We start from the raw sequence: 22359 nt of genomic DNA, 5'->3' as shown, positions 1-22359 counted from the left end.
AGTGGCCATGCTATTACAGTTAGACGTGAGCAACACATTGTAATGGACTCTGGTGTCAATAGTTGTCATTGTTAGCAGGAACGCTGCACTACATATATCTGACACCAGTCTTCTACACGTCTGCTGCTGTCCATCACCTTAGATGTACCAATCTAACCCTGGCACACTAATACCACCCCCGGTGATGTCCTGTCAGGAGTGGCTACTTCACCCATATAGTGCCATTCATAGACGAATGTCCTGAGACCAGGATAACACAGGACAACTGTATTGTATGTGTATGCTATACAGTGCTAGATGTGTAGCGTTCATAATCATAGCTGCGAAATGTAGATCCAACAATGGGGAATACTGACATCTGTGCAGTGAGGAACACCTGGCTGAAAGCTCAGTTGTGCACAATAGCACTACCACCTAATACCATGGATACAGACATGTGGGCCATAACACTGGTATGGACCGCTCCAGGTGGTGGTTTCCCCACGTACATGAAGGCCACTCACATGTACTGACCAGTACACCCTCCAAAGGCATCACAGATGTGTCAGGTGCAGATCACAGTGTCAAAAGCCAAATTCTAGGATGTAGCCCTCAGACATCAACATGTTCTTGGACCAGCAACACACATCCAAACATGTGGTAGAACATATGTTAGTACAACACCATGTGGCCCATGACCAATTGACTGTACCTAGCTCTACATCAACTGTGCAGACTACCCATGTACTGACACAGTTACATCATGTGTGATGCAATGCAGTGATACCACTGTTCGTAACCAGGTCGGCTGTGCACATAACAGGGGCCCTGGGTCATATACAGCAGTAACAGATGACTGTTGCTGTACATCAGTAAACACTCTCATGTTTGGATATGACATACATGTACCTGCCATGGATATGTAAATGCCACACACACACACACACACACACACACACACACACACACACACACACACACAAAACACATATGTACATAGCATAGCTGTTGCTGTCCTTCGTGCAGACAGGTGACTACAGCAATTACACACATACACATGGAAGGCAGGTCCATGGCTGTTGAATGCTAACAGTACATAAGGTGTGATATCAATGTTGACTGAGTTAACATTCCCTCTGTACTGGTTACCCATGACAATTATCATATCATACAACAGCCCATGTGTCATGTATGTCATCACACATGTCCACCAATTGCAATGCCTACAAACATGGCTAAATGATAGAAATGTAGGACCTACACACATGTACATATAGTGGTATGCATTCAGCTACCATGTGTGTGCAGTAGCTGATGTTTGTAGGTGATGTGTGTCTTACTACAACATGCAGTTGCAATGCAGCCCCATCATTGCCAACTGTATATGGTGATATACTGACAGTACGGTAAGATGTACATCAGGTATGGACGGATGTGTGGACATAACTAAGTGGTGGGCCATCTTTGCAGATGAATGTTTGCTGAAGACAGCTCACAGGTGTGTCACAAGCCATCCTATAATAACATGTGCAAACACTAAGCTATGTTTCTGTTAATTGAAGGGAAAGACATACAACCTACACAGTGATCAGGGTGTCACTGACTGTAAATCACTTGACACCTGTAACACATAAGACCTCCCATGTGCATATAACAGCACAATTGCCAAAGGTAGCATCAGTACACATTGTAATGTGGGCAATACTGCTGCATGTCTGTCATACATATCATAAGATAGCAGGTGTTTGATTCACAGTACTGCCATGTGTGTTTGCTTGTGTGTCCATGTATGCCACGTATGGTGGGGAATACATCCCAATTGTTACTCACACTCCTGTACACTGTTGTAGAGATCTGTACATACTGCAGTGTAGAAAGCAAGACATAGACAGGGGTGGGGTGTGTATCACACACATCTGAGCTATCTTTATATGACATAGGTGCATTCAATTGAGGACTCCACAGTGTGTGTGTGTTTGTGTGTGTGTGTGTGTGTGTGTGTGTGTGTGTGTGTGTGTGTGTGTGTGTGTGTGTGTGTGTGTGTGTGTGTGTGTATTGCTGTCTGGTCCATGGAGTGAGGATGTATGTTACCATAGTGAACAGATAGGACCCCTAATCCTTCCAGGTGATGCAATCTACTACCCTGTTGATGCCGTTGATCTTAGGCATTACTGACTACCTGTACATGTGTATTCTCTTTGTCATGTCATGTGGGTGCACAGTACTGTAATGGTGACTACCACATAGGCAGGGGTCCTCACCTCAACACTATCAAGTGTGTGTGTGTGTGTGTGTGTGTGTGTGTGTGTGTGTGTGTGTGTGTGTGTGTTACAGTGTCATTGACCCCGTGAGTGTGGGCATGCTACTGTGTGTCTGAATACATGTGTGTGAATACGTGTGTGTGCGTGTGTGTGTGTGTGTGTGTGTGTGTGTGTGTGTGTGTGTGTGTGTGTGTGTGTGTGTGTGTGTGTGTAGTTGTGTGTGATCCTGCAATGTGAATGTGTAGTACTGATACACAGTGAGGCCTCAAGCTATCAACTGGCCTCTACCCTTTTCATCAGCTATGTAAACTCCCCGCCCCATGTAACTGTACCTGTGATGTCACCCAGTATGGATGTCACATCTCTAACCACTGTAGCTTAGTACACAGCTCCCATGCTCCTGAATCAGTAGATGTGTAGACATCTTTGGAATGTCAGCCTTTCCAACAGTGAGGTTAAAGCTACAAATAGTATGCTGGTATTGCCATACATACCTGTGAGTAGTCCACATTTATACATATGAAACTGCAAATATTGGCACTCAATGGCACATGCAATTAGACCTGAAGGAGGGAAGCAGGACATCATTACCAACATGCTGTTACTGTTGTTACCAAGACACATACTGTCAACAGAAAACAATGCATTCTAAACCTGTACTACATGGTATGTCTGCTGTGTGTCAGTAGTGCACAACAATTGTAATCTACACTTATCTCCCTATTCCGTTCACCCTCTGCATCAGACCATATGAGCATGTCCCTGCACCGATGGTGTGGATGACAGGGATGCGGCACAGGCATCATCATATGCACAGGGTGATAATGTTTGCCAGGGGCCTAGGCTGCACCAGTGGATGACATCATGTTTGTGGGTTAGGGCCTGTGATCTAATTGGCCATGTGTGGTTGTTATGCATGTGAGTGTTGCAATGCCCTATAGATGTTTCTGGTGTGTGAGTGTATGTGTGCACACAGTTCTGCCATGTGTCTGGCCTACACAGGGGTATTATTGACAGCTCCAGACTATAAAGACCAGGTTTTGCAGCTCACATTGTCCGGCCACAACCACGCGACCTGTGCCTGCCAGGGGTTGCATTGGCACTACCAGGCAGACATGCAGATTGGGTACTGTCCGATGACACGTCCACTGGAATTGTGTCCCCATTGAGATCATACAGGGCCACATGCACATGGCCTGCTGTGTCCTGGTGTGGACAGCACAGCACCAGCTGCACTACTGCTGATACCGCCACTATGGGAGCGGGCAAGTTAGGTAGGTCGTTCACATAGACCTGCACCAGGTGACGTAGCTGGCCTACATCCACGTGCCCTATGCCTCACTCCTACCAGATGTTCCAGCACAGACAGCTCATGCTCGCGGATTGTCATGCCATGGTCAAGGATTCCAACCATGTCACCCAGTCATCTGTCCAAAACCTCAGCAATCTGCTGTTGTGCATTTACTAATGCCTGGATGTTGTCATTTGAAAAACGGATAGCAGCCCTCTGAAGCCTCTGCCCTTCACTGTTTTGCCATTCAGCACATGTCTGTGCCACCATTACAGCCTGAAACATGCATCTGGTGACACCAGCTGCTGCACTCTGTCCTGAAGGGGCATGTCGGCCAGAGGTCCTCCTATGAGCAGCACCGACCACATGCCTGTGTGGCCCATCTCCAGTCATTTGCCTGACACCATGGTATGAATACACACCTTCCGTAGTCACCACACTTTCCTGTTCCAAACTACCACACGCCAACTGTCCTTCCTCTATGGCCACTTGTGATGGGGTATGTGTTGGCATGAGTTCTGTGTGCAGGGATGAGGAGGATATAGGTGGAATGGCAAACAATGGCACAGATTCAGCCCCTGACAACCCTGCCTGTGTCTCATGCATATGCTCATCATCACTGCTAGAGTCTGTGGGGACACTAACATCAGATGGACCGCAGGAGGGTAATGCACCTACATCACCTGTGAAGGCAAACAAAGACTCTACATTACAATTCAGACACACACACACACACACACACACACACACACACACACACACACACACACACACACACACACACACACAGACACACACACACACACACACACACACACACACACACACACACACACACACACCATGCATGTGATTTGACAGAAGGCATGCAACATACATGTGATACAGCAGACGGCATGCAGCTCAGACAATAATAGTGGTAGTTATACTTCCCTGGGTTGCACACAACAGCATGCATGGGTCATAGCAGAATCCTTGCATTTCACACAATCATGGTAGTAAGCATGCATCCCTGAGTTACACCATGTGGACCAGCACAGGATAACAGTACACATGGCTGATGTGTGGCATATGACCTTGACATTAGCATGTAGTATGACATGTAATCTGCTGACGTGTGCATTGACATGCATACATGTTTAACATAATGGTGTCCTGTCACATATACAGTGGGTAGTGGTGTCACATTGCAGTGTTGTCTGTCTGCCCTACAGATAAAATGCACATTTAGCAGGTGTGCATGACCATTTAAGGGTATTATGAGGTGTCTATATTGCTATACAGTGTGAATTACAGACACAGTGCATAGCCATGACTGTGTGTATACACAATACATATATACTGTGGATTGTGACCCACATTGCTGAGGTGTATACATGGTAAACCATGATGTGGAATGTGTGACACAGATCACCGAAGGCCATACGGATGACACCCCTGCACATCTGCAAGCATATTTTAGCTGTCTGACATCCATGTCCACACATGGCAGACTTGTCAATACACCATGTCCCACATGACATTTATGTACCACATACATGAGGTGCACGGCTGACAGTGATGTCCAACAGCAGCAAGGGAAATGTACTGTATCTGTGGCCTGATGTGTTTGTCTGTGTATGTATGTGGATTCTGTAAAGGTGACTACTGTCATGCTGTGACACAGTCATGATGTTCAACACATCTTATGTGGTCGAATGATGTTACACCTCCAGAAGCTGTGCACAGGCCTGAAAGATGTCCAGTGTTCCACATCTGCAATATAACCATTCAACAAAGGCTATAGTTGGACCATGTGTAGCCAATGTACAACAGGGTGTACACACAAACACATCACACCTACTGTTTGTTGCTATATTTCTCTGGCCATCCTCCCTGGCCATGTGTGAACATGTGATGGCCAAACGGTTGTGATGGCCACCTATCTCACATGTCTGTGTTGTCCCATATGACATACACCCATAGATGTCATATACTCCACTGTCCACAGGGTTATGCAGACAAAGGGTTGTATGTTTGGTATGTGGGGTATGTTTTATGGGATAGTGAGACAATGTTGCAGCCGGCCCACTACATGTCATGGACATGTTGGATGGCACATCATAATGTGTGCACTCATAGCAGGGGCATAATCCACAATGGTGAATCCTGTGGGCTGCCCATACTCCAGCTCACTGTGTAATACTGTTTGTGTACCCCACATGTGTATTTCTTATGTGTAGAACATGTTCCTACATTGAACAACACCTCCACCATTGTATGCACAGCTGTCCACACATCTAGCAATGGCAGTTTTTGAGGTTTCATGTCGGTGTTTTACTTAGTTTGTAAGTATTGCACATGGGTAGCCAGCGTGATGGATTGCAGATGCGACCTGTATATTGTGACCAGACCATACATTATGTGTACATGTGTTAACTGGCCACATGGCAAATAGATTTATGCATTAACATGCCTGATACTTACAACTGTCTCACCTACAATGGCCTGCTGTCTTAGCGGAACACCAGAAGTACCTATATAGGGGTGACACAGCAGTATGATCATTATCCAGGCCTGTATGAGAGCTACTGGGTACAATGTGCATGTTGACACATTCGCCAGTACAATAGGATATACTATGGAGTATGCACATGTGTGCATACACAGAGTAGCATAATATAGTATGCAGCATGTGTGTATACATGCCTTGCATATGATGTTACATTACATATTGTACAGTGACACATGCAACTATATGGGATATAATAGTTATATGTGCAGTAGTGACTTACCAGGCAACTCCAGGCTTGGTGGTTGAGAGACACCCACCTCCACGATATTAGCTAAGGCTTGTGGATGCTGTTCTGACGGTGTCCCCAGGTTGACCAGTAGCTCCTCGGTATGTGTGAGTGGGGGCTGGGTTGGTGGCCCACCACTTGTTGCACCTTGTTCCCTGGCGATTGCATTTGCACGCTGTTTCGCAAATCTGATCAGGTTCGTGAAGTGTCTGCGCACCTGCTGGTATGTGCGGTTATGACCACCCACATCATTAAGCCTCCTGCAAAGTTCCTGCCACAGGTCATCCCACTGCTGTGCATCCTGTGGCACATGGCTAAACAGGACATCATAGTTGTCTTAGAGGTAAGGTATAAGGGTCTCATCCTCCAAGTGGGTATAGGCTGGGAGCCTTGCTCACAGCATATCTGTAAGACACAATGATGGAGACAGGTCATAGTATCTCAAAGATGCAAAGAGATACAGCTGCACATACATGTGTATCACATTTATTAGATATAAATAGTTGTCTTTGCAAATCTTCATGACACTGACACCACTGACATGTTTGTGTCACACACATGTGACACGCAATGGGGATTGGATATTATCACCATATATGTGTGTCACCTGATTACATTGCTCATACTCCATGTGGATGCTGTCTTGATGTGGGCATGTCTGTTTGCCTGTACTGGTGTTCTTACCTATCAGCACATGCCTGGATGTATCCACATTAATGCTGTTGACCTTGATGCTGTGTATATGTCACATATAAACACATACACTGCCTTAATGGACATGACCTGTGTCAATGCAGACATGCACATGGAAGCCTTTACATGTATGTGTTTTGCCATATACATCTACACGGCACTGTACACCAGTTCAACATCCTGCCACATATCGCCTGTGTTGCACATGTGATACACATGGGACACTGGCTAGCCTGATGGTATTTGCAGGTTATCAACTACAGCATGTACGGCCAAGGTCATCTAGTAGTCTGTATGCCCTTGGCCATGTATAAGCCTAGGATGTAAGGTTACCTAGCTGTAGCCGACAACAGTGTTTCCAGCGTCAGGTGAAGCAGTGCCACATAATTGATCCACACGGTTAATGATATATCTACCATGTGGTCATCATACCATGTCTGACAGAGGTGAAATGTGCAGCTTTGTTGGACAGGGTTGCAGAGTAATGCAGGAGTATGTAATGTGTATGGCACAAAGGTCTGTCCAGCATGTGGTGATCCTTGTACTAGAAAGGTGGATGTCCATGACATATGTATTTCAGCTCAGGATATGTACATGTAGCATATCCAACATCACAGTGTTGGACATGTCTTTATGCAGGGTAGGCATCATGCTACATAGTGGAGATGAGGATTATGAAGGTTGGTGTCGGCCATCCAAACATGGCCAATACCCCTTAAAGGTGATATGTGATCCGATATTGGTCACTTGAGTGATGAGTTTGGCTGTACAATGATCTCCATGTTCATGGATGACACCCTGTCATGACTAGGGTTGCCTCTTGTGACTATCTAATAGGCTTGGTGACGTCACTAGCTCAGGCAGGTAAACTTCATAGCAGCATCCCTTACACACAGTGTCCATTATGTTGACTGCTGCCTAGGTGGTAGTTCATGGGTACAGGGTTATTAACCTAGAGAATACAATGCAATATGCAGCTGTCAGATTGTGCACATATGTCACACACCTCACCCACAAAGCCCCTTCTGTATGTTGTCCACAACACTGAGTCAGCTATTGCTCCTAGATCATAGCCATTCACATACTTACATAGGCAGATGTCTCCCATTTGTCTGTGTGGTATGGGCTACAATGAGGGGGGAGTACAATGAATTAACCTTGTTTTACTGTAGCTGGCACTGGTGTGATATGCACATATTACTCAGACACCTTTTGTAGTGTTGGTTCTGTCAACAGTCCACTGGCAGAACACTCCTGTGACATACAAAGGTACATCTAGTACAGTGAGTGTAGGTGGAACACAGTATGGGTGATGATGTCCTATGATCTGTCACAGGTATGATATGCAGTGTGAAATCATCCGTACTGTCATCTACATCTGTACTGCTAACAACATATACATTGATTAAGGTCCATGGACTTTCAGACCAGACTCTGCAGCGTAGTAGTGCAGTGTCTCCCATTATGAGTGGTGTCTCCACTTTGTGGGTTGTGATAATTGTTGGTGTGGACCATTCAGTGTTTTCACAGACTGACATGAAGCTATGTTTTAGATGATGTGTATGTGCAGAGCAAACTATTTTGCCATATGTGTATGATACAACCAGGGATGTGGACAGGTCCCATGCAGCCTGATTGCACCTTGTACCATCATAGTTATGGTTACAGGGGTTCTGTAGTGTACATGGATATGTGATTGTGTACCTGTTGGAGGGGCAGTGTGTTTATGTTATCCAACATCCTATCTGTATTGCTTATTCATGCTCAGCACTTGTTCAGAACATGTAAGCACTACATGAGCTACTAATTACTATGGCACTCAATCCTCCTCATTACCTACAGGTAAACACTGTTTGTAGTTACATTTCCCACTTGCTTAGAGTAAAGCAGCTCTTGTACACACTTTCCTCACATATCTAGTGGGAAATAGTTAAATATTCAGACATGCCCAAGTGTCAATTCCCAGTGTTATCACCTGTCTATATGATGAATATGGGCATCATGAGGCAATATCAAAAATGTCTCATGTACACAGTCAGTACTCCCCTCCTAACATACAACACTACAACCTGTGGGAGATGCACATATCTAGCCATGCTGGAGGTAAAGCTCTCTCCAACCCAGGCTCAACTTGGCAATCATGTGGGGATGTTAAACATTTGCACCACATCACACTTATCACATAGTCTCACTAGATCTCCACCACCACAGGCCACACATAGTAAGACTACAACATTTGCGGAACCTCTCAATACTACTCTGTCTAGGCAACAGAGAACTCCAAAGCAGAAATGCAGGCAGCCGCCATCCCCCAACACAACACCAATTACTTATAGGCCACAGACTGAGTGTGCCCATAAACCACAGCCAATTGGACGATATAACGTACACAACACACTAGTCATAGGTGACTCTATAGGCGGTCACACTAATGTCCCACGCAGCAGACTACACAAGGTGATAGTTACTGTCAGCTGCCTGTCGGGTAACAGGATCTGAAACATAACCTATGCACTCAGGTCACTCCTCAACAGGTACAATATGAATGTGTCATTCTCCATGTTAGTGTGAATGCCCTGAGATGTACCTTCCTCTTCTACATGTAAAGAGAAATGTAATAGCTCTCCGATCTTGTAGCCCAGGCAGGTATCGTGCTAGCCCTGAGTAGCATTCTGTCATTGTCCAGACTGATAACACAGTACAAGGACAAAATGATTTACTTCAGATATTGGCTATGCCTCTGGTGTCATTCCAAGAGTATCCAGTACCTGTCTGCTTTGAATGACATGGTCAGCATAACACGATGCTTTGGCACAGATGGCCTGCACCTGTCGGCCCTGGGATTCCGGATAATGGCTAAGGCTCTTGCTGCTCATATAGTGCCTGTTTTAGGCACTGTTCAAATAACATATTCACCACCATAACAGGAACAGGCAAGCAAAACCTGAAGGTAATGCTACTCAATGCTTGACGTCTTCATCTCAAATGCACTCACCTGAGGCACTCCTTGTAATGGACCATTTCAATATCTGGGCACTGACTGGGACATGCTTCTGGGCTCCTGAGAGCAGCCCTGTACTACCAGGCTATTACTCATACCACACCTTTCAGTCATGTAACCAGGACCGGAACACCCACGGTGGAGTTGCGCCCATATTTCCTAAGGATATCCACACCTCCAGGCTGGTTGCCTAGCACAATGCATCAGAGGTTATCCAAGTGCCACTAACTCTGGCTATAACTGCTATACAAATTGTAGCTTGCTACAGATCCCCCACCATATCCCATGGTTAACGGTCCTCACTTCTTGGTGTACTGGAAAGTAGGGTTCAAACAGACACACTACTGATGTGCGACTGACACTACCCCACCATTAACTGGGATGCCTACTCATGTACCAACACATTAGGCCAATGCTTTCTAGGATTCATAACCTCCAATTGCCTAGATCAACCTTTCCACACCACCACCAGGGCCAGCAATATCCTAGACCTAGTCATTACCAACATGTGTGACTGGTGTTCCACACCTGGGGTTATCTCCTCGTGGGTCAGATCAGAATGTATGCTAATCACCCTTTTTATCCACATCCCGGCACCACACCCTTTATGGAAAACACAGTGCAATATTTCTACAAAGCCAACTTCAGGCTTCTTATGACAGCAGTAGTAAACATCATGACACTCGTGCAGATGGGCAATACAGTTACAACCGTTGAATCATACACAACTGCACTTAATTAGCACTTGCACGCCTGTATGGGTCATGCTACCCCAAACAGAACCATGACGGTACCCAACAGAAAACAGAGGGCACTCTGGTGACCCACTGCTATGGACATAATGTACAACAGAAGGAGGAGACTGTTGCAAAGTAGAGTACAATCCCATGAGTGGAGGAGCTCCCTGGTCAGCCTCAGTAAGAATCTGAGATTCCTTATCACATCCTCCAAAGCTAGCTACGTAAACATAACCATGAATAATTCCAAGGACTGCCACAAAGCATTCTAGAGATATGTCACTACTCTCGATGGCGATACCCATTTCTGCTCTGACATACAGCAGTAAGGCACGAACATTACATAACCGACTGATATTGTCAACATCCTGGCAGATAGGTTTAGTGCTAACTTTACACCACTCTCACACCTTAAAGGGCCCATATCTATACAGGAATGATGCAGAGTCCCTGCATTCACAACTACGCAGTTCAAAGCTGCACTCTCTAAAGCCAGGAACACAGAATCCAAGTGACCGTACAACATCCCAGGCTGCAATTTCCACGAACTTCAGAATGAAATGACTCCCCACTTGGGCACCATATTCACTAATAGCCTTGCATCGGGCATTGTGGCCCCAGAATGGCACACAGCAACAGTTATCACACTCCACAAAGGTGGCGCCACAGTGGACCAGGGGAACTATTGCCCTATACGCCTGACTAGACTGTTCGGCAAGGCTATGGAGCACATCATCATGGATCTCATTCACAGAGACATTGGTGGCCTCCAAACCTTTGATCCCACCTGTTTGGATTTGTTAGGGCCAGACCATGCCTCCTAAACCTGGTGGAGTCCTTTGAGACAGTTACCAAGGCAGTAGATGAGGGTAAGGAGGTCCACACAGCCTACCTTGACCTCTCAAAGGCTTTCAACACTGTTCCTGATTCTGGTATTGTCAACATACACATCAACTTGCACATTAACCCTACGTCACAAGATGTTATGCAAAGTGACTCACGGACAGAACCCACACAGTGAGGGTAGCATACCCTAGGTCCTACTGTAAATCAGTTACAGTTGACATCCCCCAGGCCTCGGTCATAGGGCCTCTCATGTTCGGTATATGCTTCTCTGAGGTACGGGCTAGCACAGGAGGACTTACCCTGAATAGGTTTGCAGACGACTGCAAACTAGTTGCCATGATTGATTCCCCAGCTGATACAGACACCCTCCATAAGGGTGTCACTGGGACAGATACCTGGTGTCAATAACATGGCCTCAAGCTGCATGCCACAAGGTGCATAGACATCCCCTTTGGATTACACCAATCACCCACAGACTATCACATAGGTGTTAGTCCCCTACATACATAAGATATAATAAGGGATCTTAGAACTCAAGTAGATAGCATTCACTCATTTGATAACCATATTGCCAAGGTGGTGTGGATATCCTTCTATGTGGCCCCCCTAATCTCAAATGGGTTTGTAACCAGAACAATGGCAGCCATTGTGCCTCTCTACTCATGACTTATGAAACACATTAAAGGGTACAACACCCCATTTGGGATGTACCTTATGAGACAACAGCAGTGGCTTTAAATACCACAACATTACCACACCAAGAGGAATACTGACCTCCGAAGGATGATGTATGCAGCCAAACTACAGAAACCCCATCTGTACTTGTTTGCATACCGCATACCCAGAGGTGATCTCTGCTGAACATACAAGGCCCATGTCCAAAACAGTATTGATGGATATGCTCCACATAAGCAAAAGCCCCTGAGAGCCAAATGCTCTGGGATATGTACCTAAATGCAATGATGACTAGGACGTGCTGGAGGGATACATTCCTGACCTGGACACTCACCGTGCTTTGCAACATGATTCCTATGTACATCAGGCAGGGACCCTCACTAGCACTCTTCAAGAGATACCTCGATGGGTGGATGGGAGACAGACATGTACACCAGAGATCACTGTAGTGGCTCTGCTGTACAGAGGAGCAGGAAACGAATGGCTATGCTGTTCACAGGCACAGGACACTAACCTAGGGAGGTGCCGCAAGTGAAAACACTGTAGTTAGGCTTATGAATGGCCTTGGCCAGACAGCATAGTACCTAACTATGAACCTATGAAGCTATTACATCTCCTTTGTGCATGGATAATTGACTAACTCTTCCATTTCAATTAGCTGTCATGCTGATACACTGTCTGGTGACTACAAGTTATATGTATCCTGTTATTGTGTATTGTACATGCCAATAGACATACCTAATGTTTGCCTAACATAACAGTAATGCTATGTAAAATGTTAGACATATATACCTTCAATAGTGTACATTTCACATTTTTGCCACAATATCCCACAATGCAAATCATAATTGCACAGCAGGACCACCTTAGACATGTTATTCTCAGTTATACGCCCATACATATGCCTACTGTTACAGTATATCAACATATACTATCCCCTGTTATGGCACGTACTTGTTGGACCAACCCTGTCACTGACAGCGGCTGGAGTGGAATTGTTGTGTTCAAAGTCCTTATTTAGCATCCCTTGTGGTGTATGAGGTGTTAACCTTGTGGCCCACAGCAGTGCACACAATTTCTACGAGCATTACTATGCTCAACAATACATCACTATATAATACTTTTTCCCACTATATGCATTGCGTACACTTTAATTATTACAGTACAGGTACTACATACACTGAAATACTGAGTGTTCTACATACCTTATTAGTATCCCGAGTTGATAGTAATATAAGTCCTATTTGTTTTCTGTTGTAACATTTTTCTGGTATGCACATACAGTTTGAATGCATGACAAGCCATTCTTTTATACCTAGATATCAGTAACATGTGGTATCCTGCCACCAATTGGTGTTCTGGAGTAGATGATTACATGCACATCAGCTGTGCAGCTACTCCATTAACCAATGACATGGCAACAGTGGGGTATAATTGAATGCTTCACTTGGGTGTGGTCCCTTTGCCCTACCTTTGAGGAAGACAGCCTGGATGTGTTGTTTGTGATTAATTGCAACAGCTATATGGAGAAACACAGAGATATATTAACTTCATGGCCCCCGTGGATTGTGTATAATGGCTAGATGATGTAGTTCTACATGTGAGTCTAGCTGTTATATCAGCCGTCTGATACGGGATTATTGCAACCAAACCCTGCAACATCAGCGTCTGTTCCATTGTACAACAGCAATGATTTCACATAGGGCCATTATAGTGTGTCTCTGATAAAGTTTGTTAAAGCTTCTGCAGATGTCATAGAGTGAGTGGATGTTTGTGATGTTATTACAGTCTGTATTGCAATTGTTTCGGGTGTGGGGGAGATGTAGGTGGGTGTACATAGCAGATGCAGGTGTGTAGGAACTGCATTTATACATATTCGATATGTGTGTGAGGGCTACTTCCCTATTGGAATACCTATCCTTTTGTAGACTAATACTATGGTAATTGCAGGCTTATTCATTAAGCCATTGTTAATTGGTTCCTGTATTGCATGCAGGTGATGTTGGTCCTTTATTCCCTTCGGAAATACATCGGTATGTAATGAAATGTTGCTACATGAAAGCTGTCTCGTGCATTTCTGTCATGGATATTAGCACTCATTGGAGTTGTGTTGGTGACTGAACCCCTTTGGCTTGGGTAGCCACCTTTTCAAATGGCCATAGTGGGACATTTGCAGGACACACATCAGATTTTAGAGGCCGACACATACCCATGGTCAGTACAAAGTATAGAACTTTACATGTATGCCTATATAAAAGCTTATATTCTTGTAGCGATTTACTTGCTTATCCTGTTTCTTGTTACATGTAGGTATTTTAGATACAGATGACTATTTTATGCAACAATTACATTAAATATGGAACATGCCAAATGTCTCGAGACTGTAGGACAATGGTATTTGTACTCATTTTGGTCAGGACACTACCACATATAGAGGAACTGCCCCTCGCAAGCTGGCACAGGTGGTAACCCCATCTTTGCCCCATGTCCATAGCACATGTTTGTAATAGTGTATAGACATATATACTCTCCATATCCTTTGTTCATAACGTTCGGTTATGGTGGAATGTGTGATTGCTATGGTCCATGTTATGCACATATTCGAAGACTTCAACTGCTGTATACAGCATACCCACAGATTCAGAAATGCACACACTTCCAACAACCACATTACCATTCCCAGATTCTCAAACCCCACAGTACCGAACACTCAAACACATGACAGTCAAACTCCCGGAACTAACACAAACACAGAACACACACACGCAAACAGAGACACACTGCTACCCATCACATACAAACAAACCATCCTACACTATGTATGGCCAGGTGGCCATGCCCCCATACACCCCCCATGTGGGCGGCTGTGCACTCCACACCACACCTACTTTAATAATTTACCTCTGAGATAGCACAAACAGACACATGAAGCAAACCCACACACACACATTACAGTCCCCCTGAAACACACACTACACTCAGAACACACACTACAGCAATCAGAAACACACTTACACACAGTACCTACCTGAACCGCAGCACCAGAAGCACTAACTAAATGTCCCTTAACATCGTGATAATTGTACTCGTGGTTCTGGTGTTCCAGTACTGTGGTCTTTCTGTCTTTAAGCCTCGTGATTAGGCACGTCAGTATGTAAAGCATTCAATATTTGGTATTATCCTATTTATATGTACCTCCATGGTTGTGTCGATGTTGTTAACCTATTTATATGTTTGCATATATATGTATATCCATATATATTGACATATATCTCTCTATCACCCTTTCTCTCTATATTATATATATATATATATATATATATATAGAGAGAGAGAGAGAGAGAGAGATCGATAGAGAGAGAGAGAGAATACACTTTTCGTTGGCTACATGGCGGTATATACTATTTCCTGAACTCCGCCCTTTTTTGTTTTAAACTGTCAGAATACACACCTGCCATTGGTACATGTCAGGTAGCTGAGTGGTAGATTATTGTGAAGATTGTGTACATGGTTGCGTGTTCTACTCCTGGCAGTGGTCGTTTTACCTCTCAGAGCAGGCACTATTAGTACAAAGGTAAATAACACACATTTCAGCAGTTCTGGGCAGCTTTGCCCGTAATCTGCACGATATTCAGCAAAGGTTATATCTGTGTTGCACATATCCGTGTAGTCATGTTTAAACACAGCTTACCGGCACTTACCGGTGCAACAACCTGCTAACATGTACTTAAACATGCTCTAATGACCTGCATCCAACATCCATTATTTGGGACATCAGAATTACGTAACAACCCTTGCAGGTCGTGGAACCAGGACCATGCACAAGACAGGCAGTGGCTTTACCACTGAGGCATCTGGGATATGTACAAGTGTTATGGTGTTTAGTATGCAGAGTGTACTATGGCTGTTCCGCCATACTGCAAACAAATGTGTAACTCGGTTGGTGTACATATGAATGATACCTATTAATGGTATGTCCAAGTGATGCTTAATGGATATGGTCCAGCTATGGGAATCCATGTCACAGTGACCCACACACTGTAATGTGCTACACCTTGCCACTACCATAACTGGAGAATGCTGGGGTGACAGATACCTGTCATGGGTACTCCAAATGCTTTGGAACTAGATCCCTGATTACATTATATGGAGGCCCTCATTAACACATGAAGGAATCCTTGCAGAGTGGTTGGGGAACAGTGGTTACACCCCAGGGATCCTGCAATTGTCTTTGCTCCACAGAGGGACAGTTAGTTAATCAATGGGGTGGCAACAGCAGACACATTTTGGCTAGGCCTATGAATGGCCTCTGACAGTTAGCCATGTACCTACCGATGTACCTAGGAACCTATACATACAGTATCAAGACATGCTGTTAGCTTAATTTACTGTTTAGGTATTGACTTACCTTATGCCAATAGCAGTTGTGTGTGCAATAGTTGAGGGCTGCCTCTGTAGGATGCACACAGTACACCACGTATACATGGCAATTTACAGGTGGTCGTGTGGGTGTGCCATCCCTTTTACTGTGTGTGCAGGTGGAGAAGTGTGTCAGTCCATAGGGGCCTACACTGTCAGTGTATGTGCTATACATTCCCTCTTTGCCAAGGCATGGACATACTGGGCATGCCTCCGTCTGCCTACTGGGGCTGGCACAGGGTGTTCATGGTCTGAATCCCTCTGTGCCTGTGGTGCCCTTGGCAATTGTTGTGGGCTGTGACGGCCTTCACCATTATGTCCCTGCTGCAGCTGTTTCCGCAGGATCATATTATGTAGCATGGCACATACTATGAAGATGTGGGCACATGTGCCTGGAGAGTACTGCAAGGCTCCACCAGATATGTCCAAGCAATGGAACTGTGATTTCAGCATCCCAAACACATGCTCTATGATGATTCTGGTTTGTGCGTGTGCCTCATTATGGCATTCTAGCATGGGTGTGTGTGCATTTCTGATGGGAGTCATCATCCACGGCTCCAGTGCATAGCCAGCATCCCCCACAAGGTGGCCATATGGGATGTCCCCGCTGACAAATACCTGGTACAGCTGTGAGGCATGCCAGATGTGGGAGTCATGGTAGCTTCCAGGGCTTCCAGGACACACATCCATGATAATGCTCTGGGCATTGCACACAACCTGGCAGTTGATGGAGTGGTATCCCTTGCGGTTTATGTAGTGCCTACCATGCTCACCGGGTGGTGACTTGATGTGTATGTGCATGCATGTCAGTTGCACCCAGTACCTCTGGGTAGCCTGCCACATGGTGGAAGAGGTGCATATTGCTGGCCAACTTCTCCTGAGTTCAGGGGAAGTATATATGCTCATTGGCATGTGGTAACATGGCATCCAGGAACTAGTGGAGTACCCTGGATGTTGATGCCTGTGAGATCCCCATGATATCTTCAGGTGGCCTTTGAAAGGTACCTGTGGCTAGTATTCTCAAGCTTATACATACCTTTGTGTCCACTGGGATGGGTTCCACGCTGTTGTTTCTGGCTCTGAGGCGTGGCTGGCACAGCTTAACAATTTGCTGTATGATGTCTCTGTTCTCCCTGTAATGCTCTATCACCAGATCATCTAGCCCCTGGTAGGTTACCGTTGGTCTGAACACTCTTCTCCTCTGGTTCCTGAGGTGGTTGTTAGCATCATCCTTCACTCCACCTTCAGTCTCCAACACATGCTGATGAATCAAAGCTATGGCAGCTCCCAACATGTACATTGTAAAAGTTCCCCATCTGTTTACACTGATGGTGCAGTGTTTGGGAATACACGAGTGTGTGTGAGGTGCCTTCACACTTTATACTATTGTGCTTTGGAAGCTGATGACGTCATAGAGCTGCAGGGCACCTTACTTATATGTTTTACCGCAGGTACTGCTATTGTGGTGCCTTTGTTGTTGAATTACACTTGGCTGCCGTGGATCACCTCTCGCCCTTGCCTTCATTTTTCAAACTGATTCCCCTCCCATTGTCAGGCATGCATCCAGCAGCCTGCTTTCTTGTTTTGTATTTTTCCAACCCAGGATTGTGTGCGAAATGTGTTCTATAGCCGATCTACTGCAGGTTTGCTTTGCTCTGCTGTGACAGTTCTCTTTTCTTTGCAATCCGGCACCTCCCCTTTCCTGTTCTGCAGGTTGCTGCTAGCTGCCTTGTTAGCTACCGTCAATGGCCCACTGTGAGTTAATAGGTGTTAATTACTCAGTTGTACTCCAATTACCCTGCTGCAGCATTTCCTTATTGTCTTCCCGTAACCTTCCCGATTCAGCTGTGGTGCATGCTGCGCGCAGCTGTTTACCGGGTTTCAAGTGCGTTGTCATCCGCGTACACATACACTTTCAGTCACCTTGTGTGTTCTCAGCAAAGCAAAGCTATGGCTACATCCACACCCCTATCCTGTGGCTTTGCTTAGCAACAGGCTACCTGAATTAGCAATGCTCCAATGTGCTTACAGCTACGATGGCACACCCCTCTGCTGAGGTCATGTATACCTCCAGGCCACTCCTTGGTCTTATACTGCTACGCCGTGTGGTACATTGACTTCTAATTCATAGTTACAACACCGAACACTGTCACAGACCCTTAGAAACCCTTGCGCCTTGGTTGTGGTGTAGCATGCATACCATTGACTATTATGGCGAAATCATGATTTGTGTTACATAGCAGTTTTATGACATCTATATATATTTTCCTTTTGTTCCCGTTCGCGCGCACATGCCCTGCGGTTGTACTTTGTGTTAGTGTAGCCATGACATTAAATGTTATTTTTTATGTGTTGTGCATGTTTTTTTATGCCATTGGCTGTATAGTTAGCCATTGGCAAATGTTAACTTTGTAATATGTAAGTTTGGTCCACTTTCATGGCTCCGATGTTCTGTTTGAAAAAATGTAAACCATTTTTTTTGGTTTACATTTCTGTATGCTTACACTATGCCTGCACCACTTCATGAATCACTAAGTACCTTCATTTGTGTACTGCACTACTGCACATGGGGTGATTAGCATACATGCGCCGAGAGCTGCACAGCTCTGGCGTACGCTGGTAGTGCACTTGGAATCGGATCATTCCTGAATCGCTCGGCGGACATATTTGACGTTAGAATGCCTATGCTACACCTGCGCATGGCGCAAGCCTCATGAATCCCGGGGTTCATCTTTTAAACATAATATGCCATACTGTGCTTCCATATTATGTATTATATGTTATCTATTACATATTATATTATATAACATTATATTATATCACATTATATTAGATTACCATTATATTATATTGTATTATATTATTATATTATATTATTATATTATATTATATTATATTATATTATATTATATTATATTAAATATAATGCACTTAGAATAAAAAAATTCCAGAAACTTTTCACTAGAAACTGTCTTGATACCCCTCTCACAGAATCATGAGAGCATGGAGAAAATTACTGAGTGCCTTTAACAGCATTTCCTCTTTTACATAATTTTGATAATGAGCCATAACCAACATTTTTGAACATAGGCTTATCTGTATGGCAGGCATTCTTTGGGTAGTAAAAAACAGATTTACACCTTTCTTCTAAAAAGACTTGAACATACATAAGGAATACTAATAGATACCCAGAATAGAGAAGTTCAGACTTGCGCAGAGAGTACACCTTCAGCTATAAGCTATATTTCCTGCTGTCACTCCCCACTGAAAAAAAATTAATTCACTCTGACAAGTATTGCTGCTGGACCCACCAAAGTATTGATGGCAGCCATGAATCCCATGTAATCCAGAAGGAGAGCTTGTCTCTGTCATTATTAATATATGTATGTTGAGGGGTAGCATAAATTTGCTTAGCCTTATGGACTTATAGAAAAGAGAATAACACTATGCTACCCTGTATTGATTGCGGTCATCAGCACATCTATGTACTTACTTGGGACAATCATATTTTAAGGAGCATTTCCTTATTAGAGGGGTTCCAGTGCAAATCATATACCACTATTGCCATCAGTGACTGTAACTCTTTTCTTTATGTACTAATAATATAAAAGAATCACTTACACACTCACATGCTATTATCTGCTACAGGATAGTTCTGAAATGAACACTTTATATACATATTACTGTCCCAGTTATTTTGCTGAGCAGCATACAGAGTGCTGACAGTACAGTCATCAGCTAGTGGCCTTTATAAAGCACCTTTACATACAAATATTTCCAGCACAGCATTAATGCCCTTCTAGCTTGCCAATATACCAAAACACTTGTTCCTATAATAAGTGTCCAGGCTGTTCTTAAAATATCTAAACCAGTACTTGCTTTAATGTAATTTGGTGGTCTGTTCCATGCATCAGCTACTCTGTCAGAGAACCAATTAGTACACTTCTCATTCCTATAGAATCTTCCACATAGGTTGTCTGATGATTCTCTTGTACTTTTTGATAACCCCAAACATTCCGAGAAGTAGCTGTCTCTAAATGCCCTATATACCTGAATAAGATCTCCTCTTAGATATCTGGGAGACACTATACAAGTTCAGATATTTTAGTCTTTCATAATAACTTAAATTTTCGTATCCATGGATGCTCTTGGTATATTTCCACTGTACTCTTTCCAGTTTACTCATGCTTGTTTTCTTATATGGTTTCCATATTGTTATTCCATACTCAAGTTTGGGTCTAATGTAACTAATAAACAATTACTTCATCATTTTTGATTTCCTGGACTTTATAAAGCTTTTTCTACAACTTATATATCTACAACTATCATTAACCAATTGGTTGATGTTGTTGTGTATTTCGGCTTTTCCCGGTTAGGGGTCGCCACAGCGGAACCCGGGCCGCTAATGATTGGCAGTAGAATTTTATGTGCTGAGTTGCTGACCCTGACGCACAACCTTCAACGAAGGTACGCCCATTCATGCATGTCTCCACACAGAAGACGCTCTAGCTGAGAATTGAACAGGATAACATCTTACTGTGAGGTGACAACGCTACCGCAGCACCACCACTGTAGTATTAACCAATTGGTTGATATGATTAGAAAACCTCATAGCTGAATCTACCCATATACCTAGGTCCTTAAATGAGTCCACAGTTCCAATCACTGTGTGCTGTATTAAATATTCATCTTTCAGTTTATGTCTCCCAAATCTCATATGCTTAGTTTTTGATGTATTTATCAGCATATTATTCTCCTGTGCCCAAGAGGACAATTTAGTCAAGTTATTTTGCAGACATACCTTATCTGTAACACATGTAATCAGTATATGCAACTTCAGGCCGTCTGCATATAGACTGCAGAATACCTCAGATGAAAATGTTAGGTCTGAAAGATAGAATCTAAACAACTACGGGCTTAGGATAGAGCCCTGTAGTATACCCTGACTTTAACCAAGGATTTCACCTGCCCAATTGGTGTGTGATACTTGCCATGTCCTATTTGTAAGTCATGCAGCTATCCATCTTATCAACAGTACATCAATAACTAGTTGTACTAATTTATTGATCAGTGTTTTATGTATGACCTTGTCAAATGCTGAAGTTAAATCTATATAAAATCACATCACAGCATAATTTTTTATTCATAGCTGTTATTATATTGTTATAGATCATCATGTTACAGGCGGTAATATATCTATTTTCAACATATGCATGCTGATATATGGTTTCAAGTCAAACCTATCCAGTTCTGACAATAATTTATCCAATATTACCATCTCCATTATTTTTTTACAACATGAAAGTAGACTTAAGGGTCTATATGACTCTGGGTTTGTCCTACTTCCCTTTCCCTTAAAGACAGGTTTGATAATTGCATGTCTCCAATCTTGAGGAATCTCCCCATGTTTATGCAACCTAGTGAATAATAGATATAATGGTAGTGTAAGTTCTTGCTGAAGTGTTCTGAGGTCATTGATACTTATTCCATCTCCTCCCTGTGCTGTGTTTAGATTCAGTTTGCACAGTTCTTTTTCAATATAATCTAATTTCATTCCAGTATCTGGGGTTACCTGGATACCACTAAGACAACTTATCACCCCTTTTGTGGAGCCAAACTATTTTGCATAAGATTTTGTAAATATAACTATAATCTGTTGATTCTGAGAATACATTTT

Source organism: Protopterus annectens, chromosome 5.part0, assembly GCF_019279795.1.
Source record: "Protopterus annectens isolate FY-2018-M chromosome 5.part0, PAN1.0, whole genome shotgun sequence".
NCBI lineage: Eukaryota > Metazoa > Chordata > Ceratodontiformes > Protopteridae > Protopterus > Protopterus annectens.
Note: the sequence above shows the minus strand (reverse complement) of the source record.